Source organism: Eumetopias jubatus, unplaced genomic scaffold (genome assembly GCF_037043125.1).
Source record: "Eumetopias jubatus isolate StellerSeaLion01/CBP00866 unplaced genomic scaffold, mEumJub1_p1.0 scaffold_12, whole genome shotgun sequence".
NCBI lineage: Eukaryota > Metazoa > Chordata > Mammalia > Carnivora > Otariidae > Eumetopias > Eumetopias jubatus.
In genome coordinates this window covers 96,419,272-96,439,474 of record NW_028274818.1, presented here as the reverse complement: position 1 = coordinate 96,439,474, position 20,203 = coordinate 96,419,272, and the positions used below count along the sequence as shown (strand labels likewise).

General features: G+C 40.6%; 1 protein-coding gene across 3 annotated transcripts in view; it reads right to left on the bottom strand.

Annotated features, from left to right (window-relative positions):
• The window catches only part of LOC114214540 (S-adenosyl-L-methionine-dependent tRNA 4-demethylwyosine synthase TYW1), a 213,628-nt gene that overhangs the window by 77,484 nt on the left and 115,941 nt on the right, over nucleotides 1-20,203 (bottom strand). The window lies entirely within an intron of this gene.

Genomic DNA, 20,203 nt, shown 5'->3' with positions numbered 1-20,203 from the left:
GATTTTCATAATGTGACAGAATGGGCTGTCAGTTGATTATTTCTAACAATCAACAATCTGGGCACCGTTCTTAATAAACTGAAAGCATTCAATTACTTAAAATTGGTCCCTCTTCAAACACTGGCTTTTAGTGGAAAACAAACAAAATGAGACCTAGCTTCAGGTCAGGCACCATCAGCCCAGGGCAATTAGAAGGGGTCTCAGACTTGAGTTTCCCCATGAACTCTGCCATTCAAGCTTTATACAGCTGAAATGCCGCAACCACGTGGGGTCTGTGCTGACAGGCCACCTCCCATCCTCAATTCACCGAGGAAAGTTTTCTAAGGAACAAGAAACAACCCAAAAAGCTCAAACCTTCTCTGAAAGGCACAAAGCCACACCAGCGCTTCACCTATACCTTGGAGAGCCAGGGTGGGTTTAAAGTCCGGCCTTGTGGGGGCAAACAATGACCTAGTCAGGGAGCTTTAAGCAATGCGGAGCTAAAACAGCAACCAAGCCTTTATAAAGGAGCACAATCACCAAGAAAAATGTATGTTGCAGATTATTTTTCTTTGTCTTGTTGATCAGTTTCCATGAATACCACTCATTCTCCACTACTCTCAACTTCACGGACCCATTTCATGAAAGTCATTCATTCGTACCTACTCTATCAGTTGCCAGTTATACTTTAAGTCCAGACTGTATTCTTTCCAAAACCTCCCTGTTCTCCCTTCAAATGGGTCTCACCTAGGGGGGCCTGGGTGGCTCAGTTAGGCGTCTGCCTTCAGCTCAGGTCGTGATCCCAGAGTCCCAGGATCAAGCCCCACATTGGACTCCCCATTCAGTGAGGAGTCTGCTTCTCCCTCTGACCCTCCCCCATCTCATGCTCTCTCTGTCTCTCTCTCAAATAAACAAAATTTAAAAAACAAACAAAAAAAACAAAACAAATGGGTCTCATAATTCATCTTCTTCAATAAATTTGCAACTAGAAAGAAATTTCCCTTTAATAATGCTTTGACCAAATTCTCCCACTATTAACTTTCTATAACTATTCCAGAATTTGTATTTACCCCTAGGATTTATTTATGCATTTTTTTGCTTCAAAGTCTACGCACTTTTAAAAACTGAAATATAGGGCGCCTGGGTGGCTCAGTTGGTTAAGCGACTGCCTTTGGCTCAGGTCATGATCCCTTTCAGGCTCCCCCTGCTCTGCAGGGAGCCTGCTTCTCCCTCTGCCTCTGCCTGCCACTCCCCATGCTTGTGCTCTCTCTCTCTGTCAAATAAGTAAAATCTTTAAAAAAATAAATAAATAAAAATAAAAACTGAAATATAATTCACATGCCATAAAATTCACCATCAAAGGGCTTTATGTTTTTGCATCTATCAATAGCAGCCTTATCAGTCTTTGAATGCAAGACCTTGAAGGGGAAGAACCATATTTTTTTTATCCAGACATATAGGCAGGTACTTAAAGCTACTTTTTACTTGATATTGTTGACTTGAGCTAACCTAACTTTTTAAGGACATGCAGGCCAAACAAATGCTTATAATGATCTGGCTTACTGACATATGGAAAAATCAGAAGGGTCTAAACCCAAAGTTATTAAAAGTGGAGAAGCTCTGACCAAAGTTAAGAAGTGATTAAAATACTGGCAGACTCATTGCTTTAATCCCTCTCCAATGCTGGCATACAAAGGGAATCCTTAAAAGTTCAATCCTGTGTCACTACTGAGCAAAGGACATCAATTACTGAAAATGAAAAACAGGAGCACAGTTAATGGCAGCATTCTGTCTCCTCATCCCTTTTGCTGGGAGCCTCTTTAATAACAGACAAGCTATGCTACCTTAACTGGACTTTATGTTTTACAAAAAATAAAAATAGAAGAGACTGCTTTAATGGATACTGCTGGCTATCATTATCTGATACTTACAGGACTTTGTCATAAAGCTGCCTAATGCAAAATGGGAACTGGCTTGACCTTTTCACTATGCCTTCATAACTACTTAAGATTATGAATAGTAAATTCCAAAGGCCATAGTTATTTTACAAACCTCCATCATCTGCAAAAAAGGAAGCCCTGGACACTAAAAGTACCAATAAGAAATTTTAGTCAGTACTAAATGTCTGAGATGCTACGATCAAGGAAGTTTATACAACTCTTACCAAAGAGCAGAGGAAGCATGAAGAGGGAGGAAAAGTCCCTAGAAATTACAGAGCTTATTCCTAAGGGACTCAAAACATTAAAAGTACCTTGGAGAAATCTTCTGAGCCTCAAGGATCTTATGTCTGCCTAGTATTGGCCTCTATTCCCCAGGATAAGCAATGAGGTTCTCAGCATGGTCATTTATCCGTCACCATTGTATATAGAGATAGCATCATTTTAGTTCCCAAAAAGCAAGAGAATGTTATAAACTTAAAATAATGATAATAATTTGTGTCTGAGAATCTCCCATTGCTGCTGAGAACAATTAAAAAGGACAATAAAAGGGAAATACAATCCTAAAGCCAATCCCCAGTGAAAATGCCCGATGAATCTTGATAAGATTATTGGGATGATCCTTCCTCCTGCTCATTTTAAATCTCTGAGTTAAGAACAATCATATATACAAATGCACTGACAACTGAACATAAAAATCCCTCTTCCTTTCTGCCTTCCTGTGGAGATTAGCAGGCCATTGGCTTGGAAGGGAGAATGAGGCCTACCAATCTCTAAAGCAAGGAAAAAAGGAAGAGAGATTTATATTTGCAAGATATCAAATGGCTTAGAGAGTAAGTTTGATGCTCCTATCAAACAACAACAACAAAATAACCGAAGTAGTCCAAACATCAATACCATTAAAACCAGAATCTGGGGCTGTTAGGTCTGGCCAAACAATTTAGGAGGAAAAGAGAAGGATGAAGGGAAAGATTTACTGAGTATTCATCATGTGCTGGGTGCTCTGTGCTATGTGCTTCACCCTTCTCTTTCAGTTCATGAAACCTTCATAGTAAAACAACAAGGTAGTTACTACTTCTGCCAATTTTAGACATGATGAAACTGAGATTCAAAAAAGGTTAAGTAGCTTGTTCAACAATCCATAAGTGTCAATAATGACATTCAAGCCGAGATGTTACTCCAGAGTCTGTTCCCCCAGCCCTGCACCACAATGCCTCCATCAGAATGGTCAGTTCAGAAACAGTGCTGCCTAGCCCTTTGTCAAAGAAAGCCAAGAGCAGTATTTCAAGCCTCACAACAGTATTTCTCCAAGTGTGGTCAGGACTACCTGCATCAGAAGCCCTTGCAAACTCAGGTTCTTGGGCCTCTCTCAAGACTGAACCCCTTTCTAGTAATGGAGCCTTAGAAAGTGTATTGTTATATTAGTTTCAAGAACTTCTCAACATTGACCAAAGAAGTTGAAGATACAAATAAATGGGAAGACATCCCATGTTCATGGATCAGAAGAATTAATACGGTGAAATTGAAAACGTCTGTAATACCCAAAGCAATCTATAGATTCAATGCAATCCCTACCAAAATTCCAATGCACTTTTTACAGAAATAGAAAAAACAATCCTAAACTTCTACGGAACCAAATAGCCAAAGCAATCCTGAGGAAAAAAAGAACAAACTGGGAAGCATCATATTTCCTGATTTCAAACTATAATACAAAGATATAGTGATAAAAACAGTATGGTATTACACTAATATTAAAACAACATTAAAACATTAATAACACTAGGAGCGCCTGGGTGGCTCAGTTGTTAAGCGTCTGCCTTCGGCTCAGGTCATGATTCCGGGGTCCTGGGATCGAGCCCCATGTCGGGCTCCCTGCTCAGCAGGAAGCCTGCTTCTCCCTCTCCTACTCCCCCTGCTTGTGTTCCCTCTCTCGCTGTCTCTCTCTCTGTCAAAGAAATAAATGAAATCTTTAAAAAAAAAAAAAAATTAACAATGCTAAAACAAACAGACAAATGAAAACAGAATAGGAATCCAGAAATAAACCCATGTATATATGGTCAACTAATATTTGACAGAGGAGCCAAGATTATCCAATATGGAAAGGACAGTCTCTTCACTAAATGGTGCTGGGAAAACTGGATATTCACATATAAAAAATGAAATTGGACCCCTATATTATATCACTCACAAAAATTAGGTCAAAATGGATTAAAGACTTAAATGTAAGACCCAAAACTATAAAACTCCTAGAAGAAAACATAGGGAAAAGGTCCTTCACCTAGGTCTTCGCAACAGTTTTTTGGATATGACACCAAAAGTGCAAGCAACAAAAACAAAAACAAACAAGTGGAACTACATCAAATTAAAAAGCTTCTGTAAAACAAAACAAATGATCAACAAAATCAAAAAGGCAACCTACAGAATGGAAGAAAATATTTGCAAATCATATATCTGATTCAGGTTTCACATCTAAAATATATAAGGAACTCCTACAACTGAAGAGCAAAACAACCTAATCTGATTTTTTTAAAATGGGCAATGGACTAGAATACACATTTTTCCAAAGAAGATATGCAAATGGCCAACAGGTACTTGAAAAGGAGCTCAACATCACTCATCAGCAAGGAAATGTAAATCAAAATATCATAAAACTTCACCTCTGTTAGAATGGCTATTATCAAGAAGACAAGAGATAACAAGTGCTGGAGAGGATGTACAGAGCAAAGGGAACCCTTGTGCCCTGCTGGTGGGAATGTAAATTGGTACAGTCACTATGGAGGCTCCTCAAAAAATTAAAAATAGAACTACCAAATGATGCAGCAATCCCACTTCTGGGTATTTATCCAAAGGAAATGAAATCAGTATCTTGAAAAGATATCTGCATCCCCACGTTTACTGCAGCATTATTTACAATAGCCAAGACACGAAAACGTGTCTATCAACAGATTGAATGGATAAACAAAATGCCATATTATTCAGCCATGAGAAAAAAGGAAATTCTGTCATTTGCACCATGACCGATGAACCTGGAGGACATTATGCTAAGTAAGATAAGCCAAACACAGAAAGACAAATACTGTGTGAACTCACTTATATGTGGAATCTTAAAAAAAAAAAAAGTTTCCATTAGCTGTTTTCTTCCCTGTGTATGGGCCATACTCTCACTTCTTTGTCTATTTCATTTTAAATAATTTTTTTAAAGATTTTATTTATTTATTTGAGAGAGAGAGAGAATGAGAGATAGAAAGCACGAGAGGGAAGAGGGTCAGAGGGAGAAGCAGACTCCCTGCCGAGCAGGGAGCCCCTTGTGGGACTCGATCCCGAGACTCCAGGATCATGACCTGAGCCGAAGGCAGTCGCTTAAGCAACTGAGCCACCCAGGCGCCCTCATTTTAAATAATATTATGTGCAACTCTGCATATCAGATACCTCCCAACCCAGGGTTGCTGTTTTATTTGTTTGTTGTTTTTGTTGTTACTGAAGTCCTTTGGTAAATTCTGTATTCTTTCTTGGGTTCAGCCTGTTTGGTTCGCTTAGTAGTACGCTAGTGATTGGCCAGAAATATCCTTAAATGCCTTCAACCAGTAAGGCTCCCAGCCTTTGCTGAGGGTTCTGTGTGTATGTTGGGGCATGCCTTCAATGCCTAGGCAGACAGTTGACAACTCTGCCTCAGTTTTCACTGTCTGCTTGCTCAAGACATCAACATCAGGCACGGGTGAGAGCATAAAGCCTTGTCAAGTCTTCCCTGGCATGCCCGCCCTGCCCGCGGGCTAGCTTCTAGCTTCCCAAGAATACACTGGGAGTTTTTCAAAGTTCCCTATGAACATCTCATTCCCCAGCTTTTCCTTTTAATTTCTTTAGTCAGATTCTTGTTTGCCCCAACCATTACTGCTGCCTCAGGAAGCTGTGAGGTTAAATGATTGCCAATAACTGCCGATACCGAGAAATACCCCAGAGAACAGCTTTTTCCCTGGAGAGAATGTGAGTCACTTCAAATAAAGACCACCCCTGTGCGTAAGGGGTTCCAGGGAACTGCCACATAACCCACATGATGACAGTTCTCTGGAAATGGGACTCTGAAGGAGTTCCCACTCTGTTTTGCCCCCTCCCCTGGCTGGCAGGTTGCTGGTTTTTACTTTGACTATAAGCTATTAGGTCTAAGGCTACTGCAGAGCTGGGGAAGTTGGGATGGAATAGCACATATTAAGACACCATGAAGCTTAGGACATGAAATAGCACATATTAACATATCACAAAGCTTACTGTTCCTATTGGGATTCAACCATTTTCTAGAATAAATGCTCCTCAGAGTGTTGTGTACCTTTGATTAAGAAAAAGTTGATTCTGACAATTTTTGCTACTGTTCTCATTGTTTTTATAGAGGACCAGGTTTTGAAAGTCTGTACTCTGTTATTCTCGCTGACATCTATCACATAAGTTTTGTTTTTATTCCCATCATTATCCATCACAATGTTTTCGACATCCATTATGATTTCTTCTTGAAGCCATAAGTGAATCAGAGGTACACTGCTTAAATTACAAACATACTGGGGGGGGCGGAGCAAGATGGCGGAGGAGTAGGAGACCTAGATTTCGTCTGGTCTCAGGAATTCAGCTGAATAGGGATCAAACCATTCTGAACACCTACGAACTCAACAGGAGATCAAAGAGGAGAGTAGCAACAACTATCTGAACAGAAAAGCGACCACTTACTGGAAGGTAGGACGTGTGGAGAAGTGAATCCGAGGTGATATTCGGGAGGATAGACGGCGGGGGAGGGGCCTCCGTCAGCCGCTTCTGGCAAGTGCTAGAGCCGCGGAGCACAAAATCGGACCTTTTAGAAGTCGGCTCCGCTGGGGGACGTCGCTCCAGTGGCTAAGCGGGGGTGGAACCCTCCCGGGACAGTGGGGTCTCAGGACCCTTGGGGTCACAGGAAGACCGGGGGAGCCTGAGTGCGCCAGAGCTCCCAGGTATCGGAGCAGGGAAGCCGGCTGCAGAGACGGAGCCGAGGCGCGGACTCTCAGCTCGGGGTGGCCATAAACTGTGATCCGCGACCCAGTCGGGCCACTGCTCCTGCAGCAGGGACCCAACAGGCGGCAGATCCGGGGAGACTCCCCTTCCTTCCCGGGGAGGAGCGGCGCGGGAACGCACTGCAGGGATCTGCTGGGTTTGGAGACTCCACACGGGGTCGGGTGCCACAGATACAACGCTCGGTCACAGGCCGGGTGAGCACGGAGTGCGGCCGGAGACCAGGGACAAGGGAGTGACTGCTTTTCTCTGGGGGCACACTGAGGAGCGGAGCCCCGAGTTCTCAGCTCCACCGGGTGGAGATTGGGAGGCCACCATTTTTGCCCTGGTCCTCCAAAGCTGTATGGAGAGCTTGCGGGGAACAAAAGCTCCTGAGATCAAACCCGAGCAGCTTGCTTAGCCCGGACCAACAAGGGCGGGGCAATTCAGCCTCCGGCAAAGACATCTGGAAACCACAGCAACAGGCGCCTCCCCCAGAAGATCAGCACGAACAGCCAGCAAGCCAAGACCAAGTTTACCGATCAAGGAGAACGGGAGAACTCCAGCGCTAGGGGAATACTGCACATAGAATTCATGGCTTTTTTTTACCATGATTCATTAGTTCATCAAAGTTAATTTTTGTTAACTATTTTTTTTTCTTTTTCTTTTTCCCTTTTTCAACCAACATCTTATCAATCTCTTTTTAAAAAAAAAAAAACATTTTTTACTTTTTTTCTTCATTTTTAGTCATATTTTATCCCTTCATAGTAGTTACCCTTATTTTTGGCATATATATATAATTTGTTCTCTCTTTAAAATTTTGAGATACAGTTTCTTCTAACAGATAAAAATATACCCTAAATCACTAGTGTATGGCTCTGTTCTAGTCTCCTGCCTGATCACATTCTCTCCCTTTATTCTTTTTTTTTTTTAATCTTCTTTCTTTTTTCAAACAACTTCTTATCTTATCAAGTACTTTTATAAAATCTTTTATAATTTTCATCTTTACAGTCATCTTCTATCCCTTCATTGTATCAACCCTTATTTTGTACGTATATGTCTTTCTTCCTTTAAAATTTTAGGAGGCACTTTTTTCTAACAGACCAAAATACGCCCAAAATCTAGTGTGTGGCACTGATCTATGCACTAGCCTGATCATATTTGATCACATTCTGCTTTTTTTGTATTGTTCTGTTTTTGTTTTTATCTTTTTTTTTCTTTTTTTTTTTCTTTTCTCTTTCTTTTTTCTTTCTTTCCCTCTCTTTTCCCCTGGTTTCAGGTCAATTCGGATTTGTATACAGTTATATTTGCTGGGGACGTTGTAAACCTGTTAGCATTTTGTTCTCTCATTCATCTATTCTCCTCTGGACAAAATGACAAGATGAAAAAAATCACCTCAGCAAAAAGAACAAGAGGTAATACCGTCAGCCAGGGACCTACTCAATACGGACATTAGTACGATGTCGGACCTAGAGTTCAGAATCATGACTTTAAAGATACTAGCTGGGCTTGAAAAAAGCGTGGAAGTTATTAGAGAAACCCTTTCTGGAGAAATAAAAGAACTAAAATCTAACCAAGTCGAAATCAAAAAGGCTATTGATGAGGTGCAATCAAAAATGGGGGCACTAACTGCTAGGATAAATGAGGCAGAAGAGAGAATCAGTGATATAGAAGACCAAAGGATGGAAAGTAAAGAGGCTGAGAAAAAGAGGGAGAAACAACTACAGGATCACGAGGGCAGAATTCGAGAGATAAGTGATTCGATAAGACGAAACAACATTAGAATAATTGGGATCCCAGAAGAAGAAGAAAGAGAGAGAGGGGCAGAAGGTATATTGGAGCAAATAATAGCAGAAAACTTCCCTAATGTGAGGAAGGAAACAGGCATCAAAATCCAGGAGGCACAGAGAACCCCTCTCAAAATCAATAAAAATAGGTCAACACCCCGACATCTAATAGTAAAACTTACAAGTCTCAGAGACAAAGAGAAAATCCTGAAAGCAGCTCGGGAGAAGAGATATGTAACCTACAATGGTAGAAATATTAGATTGGCAACAGACCTATCCACAGAGACCTGGCAGGCCAGAAAGGACTGGCAAGATATCTTCAGAGCACTAAACGAGAAAAATATGCAGCCAAGAATACTATATCCAGCTAGGCTGTCATTGAAAATAGAAGGAGAGATAAAAAGCTTCCAGAACAAACAAAAACTAAAGGAATTCGCAAACATGAAACCAGCCCTCCAAGAAATATTGAAAGGGGTCCTCTAAGCAAAGAGAGAGCCTAAAAGCAGCAAAGATCAGAAAGGAACACGGACAACATACAGTAACAGGCACCTTACAGGCAATACAATGGCACTAAATTCATACCTTTCAATAGTTACCCTGAATGTAAATGGGCTCAATGCCCCAATCAAAAGACACAGGCTATCAGATTGGATTAAAAAACAAGACCCATCCATATGCTGTCTGCAAGAGACTCATTTTAGACCCAAAGACACCCCCACATTGAAAGTGAGCGGGTGGAAAACCATTTATCATGCTAATGGACACCAAAAGAAAGCTGGGGTGGCAATCCTTATATCAGACAAACTAGATTTTAAAACAAAGACTGTAATAAGAGATGAGGAAGGACACTATATCCTACTTAAAGGGTCTATCCAACAAGAAGATCTAACAATTGTAAATATCTATGCCCCGAACATGGGAGCAGCCAATTATATAAGGCAATTAATAACAAAAGCAAAGAAACACACTGACAACAATACAATAATAGTGGGGGACTTTAACACCCCCCTCACTGAAATGGACAGATCATCTAAGCAAAAGATCAACAAGGAAATAAAGACTTTAAATGACACACTGGACCAAATGGACTTCACAGACATATTCAGAACATTCCATCCCAAAGCAACGGAATACACATTCTTCTCTAGTGCCCATGGAACATTCTCCAGAATTGATCACATCCTAGGTCACAAATCGGGTCTCAACCGGTACCAAAAGATTGGGATCATTCCCTGCATATTTTCAGACCACGATGCTTTGAAACTAGAACTCAATCACAAGAGGAAAGTCGGAAAGAACTCAAATACATGGAAGCTAAAGAGCATCCTACTAAAGAATGAATGGGTCAACCAGGAAATTAAAGAAGAATTTAAAAAATTCATGGAAACCAATGAAAATGAAAACACAACTGTCCAAAATCTTTGGGATACAGCAAAGGCAGTCCTGAGAGGAAAGTATATAGCAATACAAGCCTTTCTCAAGAAACAAGAAAGGTCTCAAATACACAATCTAACCCTACACCTAAAGGAGCTGGAGAAAGAACAGCAAATAAAGCCTAAACCCAGCAGGAGAAGAGAAATAATAAAGATCAGAGCAGAAATCAATGAAATAGAAACCAAAAGAACAGTAGAACAGATCAACGAAACTAGGAGCTGGTTCTTTGAAAGAATTCACAAGATTGATAAACCCCTGGCCAGACTGATCAAAAAGAAAAGAGAAATGACCCAAATCAACAAAATCATGAATGAAAGAGGAGAGATCACAACCAACACCAAAGGTATACAAACAATTATAGGAACATATTATGAGCAACTCTATGCCAGCAAATTAGATAACCTGGAAGAAATGGGTGCATTCCTAGAGATGTATCAACTACCAAAACTGAACCAGGAAGAAATAGAAAACCTGAACAGACCTATAACCACTAAGGAAATTGAAGCAGTCATCAAAAATCTCCCAACAAACAAAAGCCCAGGGCCAGATGGCTTCCCAGGGGAATTCTATCAGACATTTCAAGAAGAATTAATACCTATTCTCCTGAAACTGTTCCAAAAAATAGAAATGGAAGGAAAACTTCCAAATTCATTTCCTTCCAAATAGAAATGGAAGGAAAACTTCATGAGGCCACCATTACCCTGATCCCAAAACCAGACAAAGATCCCATCAAAAAGGAGAATTACAGACCAATATCCTTGATGAACATGGATGCAAAAATTCTCACCAAAATACTAGCCAATAGGATCCAACAGTACATTAAAAGGATTATTCACCACGACCAAGTGGGATTTATCCCTGGGCTGCAAGGCTGGTTCAACATCCGCAAATCAATCAACGTGATACAATACATTAACAAAAGAAAGAACAAGAATCATATGATCCTCTCAATAGATGCAGAAAAAGCATTTGACGAAGTACAGCATCCTTTCTTGATCAAAACTATTCAGAGTATAGGGATAGAGGGTACATACCTCAATATCATAAAAGCCATCTACGAAAAACCTACAGCGAATATCATTCTCAATGGGGAAAAGCTGAGAGCTTTTCCCCTAAGGTCAGGAACGAGGCAGGGATGTCCACTCTCACCACTGCTATTCAACATAGTATTAGAAGTCCTAGCCACAGCAATCAGACAACAAAAAGAAATCCAAGGCATCCAAATCGGCAAGGAGGAAGTCAAACTCTCACTCTTTGCAGATGATATGATACTTTATGTGGAAAACCCAAAAGACTCCACCCCAAAACTGCTAGAACTCATCCAGGAATTCAGTCAAGTAGCAGGCTATAAAATCAATGCACAGAAATCAGTGGCATTCCTATACACCAACAACAAGACAGAAGAGAGACAAATCAAGGAGTCGATCCCATTCACAATTGCACCCAAAACCATAAGATACCTAGGAATAAATTTAACCAAAGAGGCAAAGGATCTGTACTCAGAAAACTATAAAATACTCAGGAAAGAAATTGAAGAAGACACAAAGAAATGGAAAAACGTTCCATGCTCATGGATTGGAAGAACCAACATTGTGAAGATGTCAATGCTACCTAGAGCAATCTACACATTCAATGCAATCCCCATCAAAATACCATCCACTTTTTTCAAAGAAATGGAACAAATAATCCTAAAATTTGTATGGAACCAGAAGAGACCCCGAATAGCCAGAGGAATATTGAAAAAGAAAAGCAAAGCCGGCAGCATCACAATTCCGGACTTCCAGCTCTATTACAAAGCTGTCATCATCAAGACAGTATGGTACTGGCACAAAAACAGACACATAGATCAATGGAACAGAATCGAGAGCCCAGAAATGGACCCTCAACTCTATGGTCAACTAATCTTTGACAAAGCAGGAAAGAATGTCCAATGGAAAAAAGACAGTCTCTTCAACAAATGGTGTTGGGAAAATTGGACAGCCACATGCAGAAGAATGAAACTGGACCATTTCCTTACACCACACACAAAAATAGACTCCAAATGGTTGAAAGACCTAAACGTGAGACAGGAGTCCATCCAAATCCTAAAAGAGAACACAGGTAGCAACCTCTTCGACCTCAGCCGCAGCAACTTCTTCCTAGAAACATCACCAAAGGCACAGGAAGCCAGGGCAAAAATGAACTATTGGGATTTCATCAAGATAAAAAGCTTTTGCACAGCAAAAGAAACAGTCCACAAAACCAAAAGACAACCGACAGAATGGGAGAAAATATTTGCAAATGACATATCAGATAAAGGGCTAGTATCCAAAATCTATAAAGAACTTATCAAACTCAACACCCAAAGAACAAATAATCCAATCAAGAAATGGGCAGAAGACATGAACAGACATTTTTCCAAAGAAGACATCCAAATGGCCAACAGGCACATGAAAAAGTGCTCAACATCGCTCGGCATCAGGGAAATCCAAATCAAAACCTCAATGAGATACCACCTCACACCCGTCAGAATGGCTAAAATGAACAAGTCAGGGAACGACAGATGTTGGCGGGGATGTGGAGAAAGGGGAACCCTCCTACACTGTTGGTGGGAATGCAAGCTGGTGCAACCCCTCTGGAAAACAGTATGGAGGTTCCTCAAACAGTTGAAATTAGAGCTACCATTCGATCCAGGAATTGCACTTCTGGGTATTTACCCCAAAGATACAAATGTAGGGACCCGAAGGGGTACGTGCACCCCAATGTTTATAGCAACAATGTCCACAATAGCCAAACTGTGGAAAGAGCCAAGATGTCCATCGACAGATGAATGGATAAAGAAGATGTGGTATATATACACAATGGAATATTATGCAGCCATCAAAAGGAATGAGATCTTGCCATTTGCAACGACGTGGATGGAACTGGAGGGTGTTATGCTGAGTGAAATAAGTCAATCAGAGAAAGACATGTATCATATGACCTCACTGATATGAGGAATTCTTACTCTCAGGAACAAACTGAGGGTTGCTGGAGTGGTCGGGGGTGGGAGGGATGGGGTGGCTGGGTGATAGACATTGGGGAAGATATGTGCTACGGTGAGCGCTGTGAATTGTGCAAGACTGTTGAATCACAGATCTGTACTTCTGAAACAAATAACGCAACATATTTTAAGAAAAAAGAAAAAGAAGAAGATAGCAGGAGAGGAAGAATGAAGGGGAGTAAGTCAGAGGGGGAGACGAACCAGGAGAGATGATGGACTCTGAAAAACAAACTGAGGTTTCTGGAGGGGAGGAGGGTGGGGGGATGGGTTAGCCTGGTGATGGGTATTGAGGAGAGCACATTCTGCATGGAGCACCGGGTGTTATGAACAAACAATGAATCATGGAACAGTACACCAAAACAAATTATGTAATATATGGTGATTAACATAACAATAAAAAATCTAAAAAAAAATTACAAACATACTGGAATATTCTATTAATCTTTTTGTGTTGATTTATAGTTTAATTCCAGCATGTTCAGATATCATGCTCTTATCAAAACTTTGCTGAAACTTGCTTAATGGCCATTAGGTAATTAGTCTGCAAACAAGTTCCATGCTCTTGAAAAAAATTATATTCCAAAGTTTCTGGATGCTCTATTTCTGTAATAAAGCCTAAACTTGTTGATTTAGTTGTTCAAATCTTCACTACTGCTATTGATTTTAATTTGCTTAACCGTTTGAGAGAAGTATATTAAAAAACCTACCATTTCTTCTCATAGTTCTTTCAATGTTGAGATTATGTTACTGTGTTTACAAGTTTTAAATTGTTATATTGTTTTATATTCCCAGGGCGTTTAAGATTTTATTATTAAGAAATGTCTATCTTATCTCAAGTAATGGTGCTTGTCTTAAAGTATACTTTGACCGAATTATTATTTAGCCTACCTTTCCAAAAGTGAAAATTCTAACTGTTTTCATGTATTATCTCCTATATACTCACAATGCCATTATAAGACAGTCATGATTATAAAATCAGTTCACAGGTTAGGAAACTAGGCCCTGAGAAGTTATCTTCCCTGTGTCACTAAGATAGCAAGAGATTCAGTTAAGATTCAAACCAGATCTCTTCTAGACCAGAGCCCAGCTCTTAACACCTGACTGTATTTCCTCTCTCTTCTTTTAGCCTATCTAGACCTGCATATTTCTTTTTTTTTTTAAAGATTTTATTTATTTACTTACTTACTTACTTACTTACTTACTAGAAAGAGAGAACATGAGCAGGGAGAAGGGGCAGAGGGAGAGGGAGAAGCAGGCTCCCTGCTGAGCAGGGAGCCCAATGCGGGGCCCGAGCTGAAGGCACATACCACCCAGGCGCCCCTAGACTTGCACATTTCTGAAAAGCATTCTACCAATTCATAGACATAAGAGAAGACTATATTTTAAACAACATGTTTACTACAAACAAAACAGGCTGGGAGGGGGAAAAAAGCTTCTATTCAAAGGATCAGGTGATATTTATAATCTTCATTTCATTGGAAGCTGTTTTCTGTAACCACTTTGAGCTAAAAAAAATACAAGAAAACTATTTTTATTAAAACTCGTGCATTTCGGGGCGCCTGGGTGGCTCAGTCGGTTGGACGGCTGCCTTCGGCTCAGGTCATGGTCCCAGGGTCCTGGGATCAAGCCCCGCATCGGGCTCCGGGCTCCGCGGGAAGCCTGCTTCTCCCTCTGCCTCTGTCTGCCGCTCTGCCTACTTACGCTCTCTCTTTATCTTTGTTAAATAAATAAATAAATAATCTTAAAAAAAAAAAAAAACTCGTGCATTTCTTCAAACATTCACTAAGCATCTAATACGTGAAGATGCTATCCAATTTACAGAGGTTCTCTAATACATAAGGGTAAATGTCTTAGCAAAAATTAAAGAAAACAACACACACAGCAAACAAAGTAACAGAAATACTGATGAAAGAAGCAAAACAAAGAGAATGAAGTTCACACATAGCTTCAGAAGAAGGTGCTCAAAATAAAGGGACAAATTTGGTGGAGGTGGGGAGGTCTGGGAAGTTAAGTGCTAACCGTGTCATGGTTAAATATGGAACATAGTTCTGTCTTCTTATGATCAGCTGCTAGCTAGCACACAGAAAAGCTGTACATCAACAATATTTACCAAAAAAGAAAAAATTAGATTTTAAATGTAAACTTAAAAATAACATAAAACAAACATAAAATAATGACAAAAGGGGGACTGAAGATGAAGCTAAGAGTGTATGTCAGTCTACAGACAGCTACACAAAGTCTATAAAGAGCCTCTAAACCATAAAAAGGGAGATACAGTCATAGGTTTCAAATGTCCACAAAGGAAGAACAAGTCCTCAGAGAGAAGAAACTACTCAGTGTTGTAGAACATCACTCTCAACAACTTCATCACCTTACAACACGATGACTTTCAGGGGTCTGCTTTTAACAAGGTGTCTCCTGTAGGGCACTGGCATCACAGCCCAGAACAATTTACAAGAAGGAATGACATGGTATGTGCTCGTAGAACCAACGGTGTGACGGACCTCTCTGCTGGCAGGGCTGGCTGCAAACACAGACTGTACAGAATCAGAACAAGGATATTGGGGCCAGGGATGCAGTGTGAGTCAAGCAAGCCACTTCTAAAGGAGAAAGTTCTTTGGACACCAAAACGCAGACTGCATATGAAACACGCAAGAATTTTCTTTCCTTACTCAGAGCGATATGCTTCCATTTTCCTTGACCACGTGGTACCTTTCACGGTTTCGTATTTGTTAGAAATGGTGACAGAAACTTCTCCGCTGTAAGAGAATGCACAGTGCAACTCCTACAACAAAATGGGGAACAGTCTGGCAAGCTGAAAACCACAGGCTTCACCAAAAAGATAACCATCACTTGGCGTGATATTGTACGGTAAGGTATATTTACTTATGCCTAGTTCCTGGCATAGAGTTCCTAAAACCTTTGGCATTTCCTGAGTGACAGAGGTGAGAGAAGCATCTTTTATGATCCATAATAGCCCCCTTCAACCAAAAAGATTTACTTTATTAATGAGGTGACTCCCAATGGGCCCCCAGACAGTTTGAGATAGGGGCTGGTTGCCAGAAGAACCAACCATGTGATTAGAGGGTTGGAACTTTCAGAACCACCCCCCAACCTCCAGGGAGGGAGACAGACTGGAGGTTGAGCTAATCGCTCACTGACAAAGATTAAATCAATCCTGCCTCATGTAATGGAACCTCCACAAGCCCGGTACGTTATGGGGTTCCAAAAGCTTCCAGGCTGGTGAACACACTGAGGTATGGGGCGGAGGGCACGCGGGGTAGTGTGCCTGGAGACGGGATGGAAGTGTAGCGCCCCTCCCCCATACTGTGTCCCATGCATCTCTTCCATTTGGCTATTCCTGAGTTGTATCCTTTATAAGTAAATGGTTTTCCCTGATTTCTGCGAGCTGTTCTAGCACATTATTGAACTCGAGGAGGGAGTCATGGGAAGTCCCAATCTATAGCTGGTGGGTCAGAAGTACAGGTGCAATCTGGGACTGGGCCTGGTATCTGAAGTGGGGGCAGTCTTGTGAGACTGGGCCCCTAAACTATACAGTCTGCACGAACTCCAGATAGTGTCGTAACTGAACTGAATTGTAGAACACCCAGTTGGTGTCCGAAGAGAACTGGAGAATTGCTTGGTGTGGAAAAACCACACATCCGGTGTCAGAGTACAATGAATAAGAAAACCAGGTAAGAGTGAAGTGTTCTGGTACTGTAAAAACAGCACTTTATACTTGGCTTTTAACAAGTTTTGCCAGGTTGTCTTTTCCAAAAGTCAGAAATTCAGATTTTATGCAAAATCTCTGGATGTTAACTGTTGGCTCAAAAAACAAACAAACTTTTAAACATGGTGCAGGCAAATAAAAACCTACTTGTGATCAACTGCCAATTTGAAACCTTTGGTCTAACGACCCTCCAGCCATCCCATAAAATTATCTTTTTTTTTTTTCAATTGAGTTCCTAAAAAATAAGGAGTCCCAGTGGTTCAAGGTTATCCTCCTTGACCACTACAGCCTCTTGTGCCACATAGTGGACTATCAAACATGGCCATAAATTCCTCCTCTCCCTATATCCATGTCCCCTTGCCCTGCAGCTGGGGGTGCCCCCTTAGCTGGGACTTGCTTTGGCCAATGGAAGTGAGCAAGTACGACAGAAGCAGAGGCTCAAATGATGCTTATGCATTGAAGCTCACCCTCTCGTGCTGCTCTCTGAAATCCCGCCACTGGGATGAAGTTCAGACTAGCTTACTGGAAAATAAGACGCTGCCTGAACAGAGGCCCCAGCTGTCCCAGCCATGGCCACATAAGCCAGCCAGCCCAGCAGATCTGCCAACTGACACATGAACAACACTGAGACCAGCAAAGCCAGGCAAGATCAAAAGATCTCCCAGCGGACCCAGAATTATGAGCTAAATAAATGGTTGTTAGTTTGAGTGACTTTTAAGATGAGTGATTACAAGAAAAGATAACTGATAAGACGCTACAACATCTCAGAGATATATGCCTGCCAAAAATACGACTATAAAACCACTTGTTTTGGTGGAATTAAGAGGGCCTTTCCTCAAGAGAAAAGGCTTTTATGGTCCAATCACTACCAGCCCTATTATTAATACTAAGTGTCTTACATATTCTGGTAGCTTTGATTAGCTTTCTCATTTGCCCAAGGTGTTAGCTTCTATCCTCCATAATCCTTGAGGACCATTCACTGTAAAAACTCCCCTTGGTGGGAGAACTGTCAGCAAAAAGCCACATACTTTGGGGGAAGGCCAACTGGCAAAGTCAAGAATCTCCTTAGAATGTATCAAAGTATGGGTGGTACTACAGTAATTTAGGGAAAAAAATTAATTAAAAAAAAAAAAACTTAGTAAACCACTAGCTACCCAGAGTGCATTATTACTTCCAGACCATGCTCAATGAAAAATGGTTGCAAGATGTTCACCTGATAGCTCAACTGAATGAGCTGACCTGCTGTAGAGAATTAGCAATATAAACATTAGGGGTAACTCCCAAAATTCATGGTCTCCGTGCTATATTCATAAATCTATTGCCTTGTTTTTCTGAAAGAAACTAAGACACCAGAGACAATTGGTATTTGGATTCCTCCAAATTCATGGAAATAAAACAGTATGATCTGTACTCAGAGAAGTATTTCTCTTTCCATTTTCTCTTGGGCCAATGGGTTAAAGTGAGAGAGCACTTAGCTCAACTCAAAGAGGTCTCAGGTCAGGAAAGTATTAGCTTAAAAGTAGGGGCACCTCAGGACTACTTTGTTTCACTACTTACTGTACAGTCCAGAGTATTTGAAACTCATAGTTTTATAACACATCTTAGTATCTGCTCTGTCAAATCTCAGTGCTCTTCTTTTAACTTTTTTATGAACTATTCACATCATTCTTTGGGGAAATGTTGGGGTAGGAAAGTTACCTTATATTTAGGACTCCTAACAACTGGGCTTATATATTCTTGCCACACCAGTAGGACCCCTCTGCATTAAAGAAAAGTACACCTAAACATTATGTTCTTCAATCCACTTCTCTTAGGGTATCAATTATCAGAAATTCTTCTCAGATCCTAGCAATAGTATATTGATCTTAGCAATAACTGTCGATCTCAGCTTTTGGGTTATTTCAATAAATAACCAAGATATGCCAACTCTTTGAGGTCCAAACCTAAAATGGCTACTTCCCACATATTCTCTCCTTTGCCCAGTTAAACATAACTAAAGAAGGGATGCACTCCCCTGAACTATGGCACCCTTGATATAGGAGCTTAAAGAATGATTTAAACATCGAAAAAAGGAACTTCCCTTTTCTGAGCACTCTTTCTTTCTTGAGTACTCCTCACAGGGTGTATCCTTCCATTTTTTTAAACTCTTGTGTTCAACATCAGAGAAATCTGCTAATTTCCTAGTCCCCTGCCCTTGCCACTTCACTTCTTCCTCTTTGCCTCCCTTCCAATTTACCAGTGTCAATACTAAAAGACGGGTTTAATCAATGCCTTTGCATCCCATTTCTCACTGATGGCAGTCAAGGCCAGTATGGACATTGTGCTGTATCATGATCCCCCCGCTGACAAGAGGAGGTTCACCAGACAGAGTGGGGAAGACAGACCCAAGAACAATTCCTGAATGTTCACTATGTGCCAGGCATTTTGCTGGACACTTTGAAGTACACAGCTTATTTACCCTCTGTAATTGTCTTCGGGCTGTGAGCATTCGCATGAGCAAACAATGATCATCATCATTTCACAGAGAATTACCTACACCCCACTTCTGGCAGATTTAATTATTTTTACACATATACGCCTCAAATTTGGGATAGACTCCCCTTTTTGTATACGTTGTGTGTATATAAATCCCAACACCTCTCTATCGCAACTTCTCCCTCATGAGCCATCTGAACACCCAGGGGTTTTAAACCTAACAAAAGTGTTTAAAAGGAATAGTAACCCATACACAATTTATACACTGGCATTTTAAAAACGTTTCCCTTTTAACTTTATCTTTTTATATACAACTTCAAAAAGTAGTACTTTAGCTATCCTTGTGACAATGTCACTGGTTTTATTATTGCCCAGGAGCCAATTTTAACCAACTCTCTGATTTCCTATGATGCTAAATTTTAAACTGGCTTTGTGTGTGCCTGTGTATGATCTTTCTTTTTACAAACAATAGTGTCTTTTTTATTGAATAAATTGGACATGTGACACTGTGTAAGTTTAAGGTGTACAGCATGTTACATTTATATATTGTGATATGACTGTCAATGTAACATTCATCCACTACATAATTTAGTACAATATTATTATCTATATTCATTATACTGTGCATTAGGTCTCTACGGGTTATTTACTACTTGTAACAAGTTTGTACCCTTAAACACCACCCTCCATCATTCCCTGGTAACCACCATTTTACTTTTTTTTTTTTTTTAACAAATTAACTTTTTGAGATTCCACATATAAGTGATATCATATAGTACTCGTCTTCCTCTGACCTGCATACCATAATGTGGTCCATCCAAGTTGTTGCAAA